The sequence below is a fragment of the Micropterus dolomieu genome, unplaced genomic scaffold, assembly GCF_021292245.1.
Source record: "Micropterus dolomieu isolate WLL.071019.BEF.003 ecotype Adirondacks unplaced genomic scaffold, ASM2129224v1 contig_13012, whole genome shotgun sequence".
Lineage (NCBI taxonomy): Eukaryota > Metazoa > Chordata > Actinopteri > Centrarchiformes > Centrarchidae > Micropterus > Micropterus dolomieu.
The window spans coordinates 12,247-21,608 of NW_025741998.1; the positions used below are offsets into that span (position 1 = coordinate 12,247).

General features: G+C 40.2%; 1 long non-coding RNA gene across 1 annotated transcript; it reads right to left on the reverse strand.

Annotated features, from left to right (window-relative positions):
- Positions 1-385: 385 nt before the first annotated feature.
- LOC123966270 lies at positions 386-805 on the reverse strand. Its single transcript, XR_006823932.1, has 2 exons — positions 649-805; positions 386-556 (listed from the first exon to the last, which is right to left on the reverse strand). It is a non-coding gene; the product is annotated as an uncharacterized LOC123966270 (long non-coding RNA).
- Positions 806-9,362: the final 8,557 nt, after the last annotated feature.

The window sequence follows — 9,362 nt, forward strand, 5'->3', positions numbered from 1 at the left end:
ATAATCTGTTTGTACTCAGGACATTGTGTGTCTCATAGAATAAAGAAGAAGATATACTTTATTAATCCCACAAGGGGAAATTCAATGTTTTCATTCTGTTATTACTGTTAGTATTTACACACAGGTCTGAAATACACACATGCAGGACCCATAGCAACACACAGGCATCTTTCATCTTGTTGTTGTTAAAATTTGAAATTGACCAACCATCTGGAACATGAATTAGCTTTCACTTAATTTTACTTAAGTGGTTTCCCTTATTTTATTTTAGTTACATTTCAGATCAAAATTTAAAACCATCTTCCCTGATTAATTTTAATCTTTCCCAATTTAATGTTATATTTACCTATTGTTAGGTTCTCACTAGAAGGATTCAAACGAAAAGTACTCAAGCAGCTTTATTCACAAATAAAGTGCACAATGAAAACATGGTGGTTGGGGAGGAAGTGGGGGAATTCCAGACTCGGCATCGGATAGATGGTGGCGTCCAAAGAACACGGTTCAGAGCAGGCGGACAGGTTGACAGGGAGGCAGGGTCTCGACACACAGGAGGTTACTACAAGCAGGCAGAAACAGAACGTTAGGAACCAATGGCGGATTATTCACAAAAAAGCAAAGTTGCAATCATACCACGGAAGGTAAACTGACGAACTAGCGAGGAGTGGAAGATGAGTATTTCACTGCAAAGGATGATTACTGGATGAGCCACAGGTGGTGACGAGTCAGTGCCGGAAACGCGACCAAACAGACAGAGATGGCAGGGAAGGAAAAACGGAGGAAACTTCAGGAAAGAGGAGATGGCAAGGCCAAATCATGACACCTATAAATCTTTTCATTCACTTACGCCAAACCAAATTAAAAGGCTTATTGAATTATTTTACTTTCATGTCATTTTTTGTGATGCACTTTGTAACACGCTTTTATAAATAAAGTCATTAAAGTGTTGTTTTTTTACAATTTGAACATACAGATGGATATAATAACAATATTTTAAATGGAATGCATTCAGCTTTATATTAAGGACAACTGTTGAGTGTTCCAAGTCCCCTGGCTACACATTTTAATGGGATGCTCCAACTGGCATCGATAAATATGGTCCGTCCCTGCTCTGAGTTTTTGGCATATCCCTAGGTGGACTAACAATCAGCTTGGCTGGGATAAACTGCGCTAAAGTGCTCTCTGCATTCTGAGTCCCTATTACAGTAATTTCAGGACATTTCTGTTTCCTTCCCTTCCATTCTTGCATCATGAATGGCAGTTTGTTCAGGAATTTATTTTCTCTCACAGTTCCCCCTCTTCAGTTTCTTTTAAACAAACACATAATGATAGATGTTAAGCTTGAACATTAAAGAGTGTGATATGTGGCTATGGCCTCTGCTTCTCAATCACCTGACAATTACCTTTCCAAGCAGCTGCTATTAGTTGAATCATGAACACGCCAGAGAGCTTTGAATGCTTCCACTGCCAAACTGACTGTCTTTTATATACTTATATATTATCTTGACAGACTGGAAAGGTAGGTGCGATTATCTGGCACAGTCCATTCAGTTGGTTCTGATCAAATCACAAAGGCAGAGGCAGAAGCAGTGGTGATCATATATCTGAGCAGATTGCCATGCCATATGGAGTCCCTCAGGGTTTGATTCTTGGGCATTGGCAATTATTCAACCAGTACATGCTCCCTCTCGGTCAAACCATACATGACAGTAACGCTTCTTATCACAGCTATGCAGACAACACACAGATTTACTTAGCTCTTTGACCAGAATGAAATGTGACCCGTGAGAGGACAATGAAAAACCTGAGTCTCCCGTGAGCTAACTGGAGCTAACCTCTGTGGCTTTTTGTTTACTTCTGTAGCCTGTAACAGTGTGCTGCGTGTGACGTCGTGTAATTCTTTTGCACATGCGGGTCACTTTCTGGCCGTGGACAGTTCAGTCGAGTCTGATATGGGCCACATTTAAAAAGTAATGTGAAATCGGATCTGGGAAAAAAATAAGAATTGAACATTAAGGCCTGCAGTCTGAATGTAGCCTTAGACTCACTATCAATGCTTAGAGCATTAGCTGGATGCAATTACATTTCCTTCAGTTAAATAAAAGACAAGAAAGTAATCATTGTATTTGGCAACAAGGGAGAGAATGGAAGTTGCTCATCATGATTCCAGTGCTATAAAGACAGAATCCCAAGTTAGAAATGTTGGCGTTTAAATAGACTATTAATAGATCCTTAGCAGTCACAGGCAATAACTAAATCAGTATTTAATCATCTCAAACAAGATGAAGAATTGGAGGTCTCCTGTCCAGACAAGATTTAGAGAAACTCATTCCTGACTTCATTTTGAGCGGGGTGAACTATTGTAATGGTGTCTTATTTGGTCTTCCCAAAAAAGACTGTTTAACAACTTCAGGTCATTCAGAATGCTAACAAGAACAAAGATAACTGAGCAGATTACTTCTGTTCTTAAATCTTTACACTGGCTTCCAGTTACGTATAAAAATTATCTCAGGCCAAAATACATATTTGATTGTCTTGAAGAACATAAACCCAGTGGGGCCATATTATATTTAGGTAGCAGTTAACTGGTTATAGCTGGAGTCAGAACCTGTATGTTTGAACTCTGAGTCAGGAAGGTGACATCGTTTTAGCACATTGACGGGAGGCCAGTGTGCTATAGGGCTATTAAAATGGTATGTAGCTATTATAGTAAAAAGTACAGGCACTGGTATTTGTTATAACTGTCCTTTTATTCCAAAAGTTGTAAAAAAAAAAAAATCAAGGGATGGATATGATAAAGCAGTGGAGTGCAGGAGTTGATGAACCCCATGTTACATCCCAGGGTCTAGGGGATGTAACTAAATAAATAAATGTGTGGCTTTCCAGTCTTCCCATTCCCAAACAAGGCCAGAACGCAGTAAATACAATTTAGCAGTTTTATTATTAACTTTGGAGATGAGCAGTGCCCTAAACAACCAAAACACTCTAAGAAAACCTAAAACTTTCCTAAACCCAAAAAGTAAAGAAAAGACAAAGCTCTAAACTAGGCTTCTAATTCCAAAAACATGAGAAAATGGTGCAAGCAAAAAGGGCTTCTCACTCCTACTCACTGCTAGTAGCTGACACAATATAGCTACAAAGGAAATGGCTACAAAATGGCAAAGCCAACAAAACAAGATTGTCATAAGACAATAATCAGAATGACTAGAGTAAGTAGTTTAAACTTACTCTAACGTGTTCACTACACAGGTTCACTTACAATCTAAGTCTAATATACTCACAACAGTTCTTTACGTACAATGAACACAGACATAATACACAGTACACAGGCTCAGGTTGGGAATGGCAGAGAGAGAGAAGAGTTCCTGTCAGTGGGGCTTAAGATGGCTGCTGTAATCCAGGTGACCAATCAGGAGACTCCAACCAACTCTACCACCAGTGTGCCCACCTGTTCTCCATATACTGCATACTCACACACACACACACACACACACACACTAAAAGGGAGGAGCACAGCTGACAGTGCAGGGAGAAATAAATAAATAACAAAATATCACCCCAGGGTCATAACACCCCATTAAAGAGTAACCGTCCATACAGGACGCTCTAAGAAGTAAAGAGTGCGCCCGCAATGAGGCAGGGGTAATATCATGGGGTCACCACTACACCTGGTCACGAGCGCACAGAAACAGCCTGAGCAAAGTGGGGACTGAAACCGGAGTGCAAGAAATCTGGGCAAGCAACAATATGTCTGAGTGCAAGCATGTGGTTTGAGCAGAAGCAGGGACTGTTTGATCGGGAGGGCAGAGATTTGAGAGAAAGCATCACAAAATCTGAACGTGAAATCAATAAGCCTGTTCTCAAATTGAAAAATCATGATCTTGAATAAAGAAAAGGAACATAAATCCCATAAATAGTTCCCTTGCCTTGCCTTTTAAGTGGTCTATATAGCATCCGTTTCCTTTTTTATCTTGACTTCCAACAGCGGCTCACGTTCCCCTTTTCGCCTTATGCAGGTGAAACGTTTCATTCGAATTTGCAACAGCACATTTTTTTTGAAGGAAATGTGTGTTTTACATTTTCTATTAATGCATCTGGCAAGTCGTGAAAATGTTGATAATGAACATAAGTAAAACATTGACATCATTTTCAAGGGTTTTCTGACAAAATATCCAATCTTGCATATAATATCTGCTTGTGTTGACTACAGAATTATTACACTTTGCAGCTTGTGGTCACACTTAAGTGTGGTTATGTTTAGGCACTCACAGTGCTTGGTTAAGGTTAGGAAAATAATCATGGTCTGATTTTAAACGGAAAAGGCCCACAGTGAATTAAGACACAATGTGTTTCTTTACATTTAACTGAAACCGCGATCTTTCCTGACCTTAACCAAAGTAGTTTTATTGCCTAAACCTACCCACACACTAGAGTCTGGACGCTAACCCTGGTTTCAAGGTCCTGCACTTTGTACAGCCACCATCTGTCCCAACCGCCTCCCGGATCTGTCATGCGATACATTCATGTAGCGCTTCATTCATTCAAAAAAAAAAAAAAACACATTGCCTCTGAAAGTAACCGAGAAAGCAATTACATATGTAGCCACAATATAATAGGGAAACAGTTTGGTAATATAAACATTTCTAGGGGACAGGTTTGCATGTAAACATCTCAACAGCCTTGTGACAAAAAATATCTTTCAGTGTGAGCAGTACAGCAATTCTGAGATTATAAAACTCTGCACTAGCTTTAATTCTCAGTGTTCCTGGTAATAGCGGTGGAACCTCCACCACTAATCATCTCCCTTCCTCTTTCCCTGTCAGTCTCCACACTGGGACCAGAGTATTGCTGAATGAGGGAATTAAGTGTTGGGTGAAAATAAATATGAATGAAGACTAAATTGTTGTGAAATCAACCAGACTCAAAAAGGGAAAGAAGGTCAGATTCTGTCAAAAGAGGGGGGATGTTTTCCTCCCCTAGAGTTGACCTTTTCACGTGCAAAAACCAGAGACATCGCCTGGTGTTTGGTAGGGATCGGCAGAGACTCAGACAATGCATTGCTTAAGGATTGTGTATTCAAAGAGCCTCAGTGAACCTCCCTAGCCGTAAAGGTGTCACTAGAGACATTTAACAGGACAGCAAAAGGGGCTATCTGACCCCTTTCTTTCTCCCCGCAGGTCACCTCCGGCCTCAACCTGACTCTTTTCCACAGAACGGCTGAGCCATAAACCACCATTCCCGTCTCTCTTAGCCGATGTGCAAATGTGATAAGCCAGGGATGCAACAGAGAAGACCCTAACAACCCCTGTTTTTCTCGAACCAACAAAGGTTCCATTATAAACTGTTTGTTCTGTTTAAATAATAACCTTGCAAAGTGAGTAGTGGCGTTTGCCTCTGAATTTAGTAAATAATTACTCCGTTGTTTGAAAACTAGCAAGACCATAAGAAAGTAATCTTGAAGAGTTCCCTAACCTCTCTGTTTTGTCTTAATTCCTCCCTGTTTAGTATTAACCAATGCTTTAATTAAATGTTTCATATACAATTTCCTACTAAAACATTCATCCATACACCTGTGTGTGTATCACCAGCCTCTCAGTTAAAGTGGTAACTCTCACAGTGGAATGTCTACTGTTTTCTCGTGTGACCCGAGCGCCACCAAGGGGACAGGAAAGGTATAATACATAGGTGTTTAAAACTCGGCGTACACTGACAATGAGCGGCAAGTACCTATCACCATGATATTGTATAAACGAAATCTTTGCTGCGACACTTACATCTAAATGGTCTCGAGTTAAAACCGGTAACCATCAAGTTTAAACTGAGAACATGTAGTTAAGCTTTGTTACGTTTTTATATAACGATTATAACCTTTAACCCCTAGTGTTTAGTTAGTTTTGCTTGTCTTTATCCCAATGTCTAGAACTGAGTATTTTTCAAATGTCGATATTGTGGAGAGAAAATACGTGCAACGTATATATATAATTTTTTTTTTATTCTTTTTCTTTATCCCACTAGAATGTTAACACTTTTAGGGTGACTCCCCCCAGAGATACCCACTCCCAAATTGACGTCACAGCGTCCTAAAAGGTAAAAGTAGGTTGATAAAAGTCCTTGGTGTCTTTTGTCTCGCGCTGTTCTAAAAAAAACAAAAGAAACCCAAATCTCTTGAAACTAAACGTATACGCTCTCGTTAACTTCCTTTACTTTTGAAATTCCAATCTTTTTTTCGTTTCATACCTATATTTTTTTATATATTTTTATTTACCTTTATATTTTTCTTCAGACGAGCTGAGAAAGCTACTGCCCTTGAATCCCCAATTTTCTTAGCGGGAGATTTGATTTTTCTTTCGAGCTGCCTGCGGTGAAACTTTCCCCAGACTTGTTTAATCTCAGCAACAATAAATAGCCTATATTCCCGGGGCCTCGCGAACCTACGGCGAATGTGTGAGTTTATTTGATTTTGTTTTTTTAACCTCATCCGATCATTTTGAACAACTGTGGACCAGAAACTCAGAAGCCATTCATTTCTTGCCTTGAATGAACGAAGCCACAGATCTAACGACAGAGCCTGGAGTGTGTTCCGCTGAGCTATAGCAACACCAAACAAACTCAGAGTGCAAGCCTGGGCTGACGGCCCGTTGCTGCAAGCGTTTCCCGCAAAAGACTCCGGAACAAATCCACCGGTTCGAACTCAACTCGAAACGCCACTGGGGTCGGGCCAGAACCAACTCTACAAGCCAACCGGCAGTCGAGCCTTTGCTACGGGGAATTGCGGCACAAGTAAGGCAAAACAAACCACACTGTTACTCGTTGGTGTTCTCTAGTTGGCCCTCATCTACAGTTAATAAACCCCTAGGTTATTCAAACTAAATCTGCAACGTAATTTCCGACCAGTCGTTCCCTCATCCTCGTAGAATCCTCTCCCTCTACAATATAAACTGAAATTCCATCGAGCCTAACATATTCTGTTCATTACCTTCTGGTTTTCATATTGACTGTTGTCAATATTACCACAGTCACTCCCACTGTTGTACTCTCTTTTGTTAGTTAATAAATTTCACCTTGAGCACAGTGATATTGTGTGTGTATTGTTAAGGATCCAGAGTCCCTGTACATAGTACTCACCCTCAGATTTGAGATTGACTGATTGACTAGAGTTTACGATTTCAGAATAATTGAACCATTAATAACTAATGAATTATCAGAAATTCGTGTAATTCTCAGTCTATACTCAAGGACCTAAAGCCTTGGGCGGACAAGCAAATCTTTAGGTGGTGCTCCTTGTTTTGAGGCATGAATTAATATTCCCGGAAATATTAATTTTCATAACTGTATTAAAATTATACGTAGCTTTAGACCTGCTACAAAATTAATTAACATATTCAGCAAGTGTAGGACACCAAATGTGGATAGTAGATTGCATGAGACAGATCTTCTTAACTGAATAAAACAAGGTTAGTGATGTGCTCTGAGTACCCTTCTACAGAAATAATTCTTTCCCACCCCTTTCCATCTGCATTCCTGCTGAGCTGCCTGCCGCTATCATGACATATTGACTGTTTATTTACCTTGTTTTTGTTAAAAAGGCTTTAATAGATAAAATATTAACTCTTGACCAGAAACTGTACTGTGTTAGCATACAGCAGTACTAAAAGAAGCAAGGAGAAGAGCACGTTGCAGAACATTAATTAGTCAGGTTGGCTGAATGCATAATTTATGGATGCTAAAGTTGTCAGCACACTACAACCACACGGAGACAGAAAAACATCACACACACCCATGTGTTCACACATGAGCAAGCACTCTGACACCACATGGGAAAAATGGAGCGAACAAACGTTTTCAAAGACTTTAATGTGTCTCGGCAAAGCTAAATGGAAGTTTAAATAATACGACAGCTTCAGATACTCTTGCCTCTAAAACAAATGCTAGTTTAAATAAGTCCTTATACATTATAAGGAACATGTAAATAAAAGGTAAATGTAAAAGAGTTTATTAATTTCATTTGTCTGTGGGTAGTAGAAATATTTTAATTATTAGAGTGAGTGAGTGTGTGTAGGGAGGGATCTAGATATCTTTGTCTGTATGATGTCTGTCCATATGTAATGCTGCGGACACTGAACTGAGCCTTGTTACCATGCTCTACTGAAAACAAATTCTAAAATAAGTAAAGTAAGACTTCAGTAATTATTACCCTTCTCTGTAGATGTGACGTGGCATTAATGTATCTACTAGTCTAAAACTGCTGTGCAATGCTATCAAATTGAGCATAGCATAGTTGCCAGGAGTATAGGGGTTATATTTGATCCTGACCAAGTAAGAAAATGTTTCATCCAGCTGAGGATAATCAGCTATTATTTATCAAATGCTAATGTGTGATTTACTCACGGTTTGATTACTGCCATGCACTTTATTCAGGTATCAAACAGGGCTCCCTCCAACATCTCCAGCTGCTACAAAACACTGCTGCCACCCATGTGCTTGCCTCCCTAGACTAATGCACAATTATTAGGCAAGGTAGTATTCTGATGCATAGAAATAATGATCCAATGTCCAACTCCAAACCAAATAAACTTGAATCCTCATAGGGAATCATCATTTTCAGATATGTATTTGTGCAATGAGTGAGGGTGTGGCAAAAGTGAATCCCACCTTATGTCGAGGTGTGCATGATTAGGCAGCGTCATTACCTCAGGTAAAATGGGCCAAAAAAGAGATTTAACTGACACTAAAAAGGTCAAACATTCAAAATGAATCCATTGTACATTAACATTTATTTTACCATTGCAGACTACATGGAGATGCAAAACAGAAAATATATATTTTCATTCTCGTATGGTAAAAAAAAAAAAAAAGCTATTTTAAATGAAATAAATCAATACAGGCCGATCCAACTTTGATGTAATGTCCTTAAAACAAGTCAAAATGAGGCTCAGTAGTATGTGTGGCCTCCACGTGCCTGTATGACCTCCCTACAACACCTGGGCATGCTCCTGATGAGGTGGCGGATGGTCTCCTGAGGGATCTCCTCCCAGACCTGGACTAAAGCATCCGCCAACTCCTGGACAGTCTGTGGTGCAATGTGGCGTTGGTGGATGGAGCGAGACATGATGTCCCAGATGTGCTCAATTGGATTCAGGTCTGGGGAACGGGCGGGCCAGTCCATAGCATCAATGCCTTCCTCTTGCAGGAACTGCTGACACACTCCAGCCACATGAGGTCTAGCATTGTCTTGCATTAGGAGGAACCCAGGGCCAACCGCACCAGCATGTGGTCTCACAAGGGGTCTGAGGATCTCATCTCGGTACCTAATGGCAGTCAGGCTAACTCTGGCGAGCACATGGAGGGCTGTGCGGCCCCCCAAA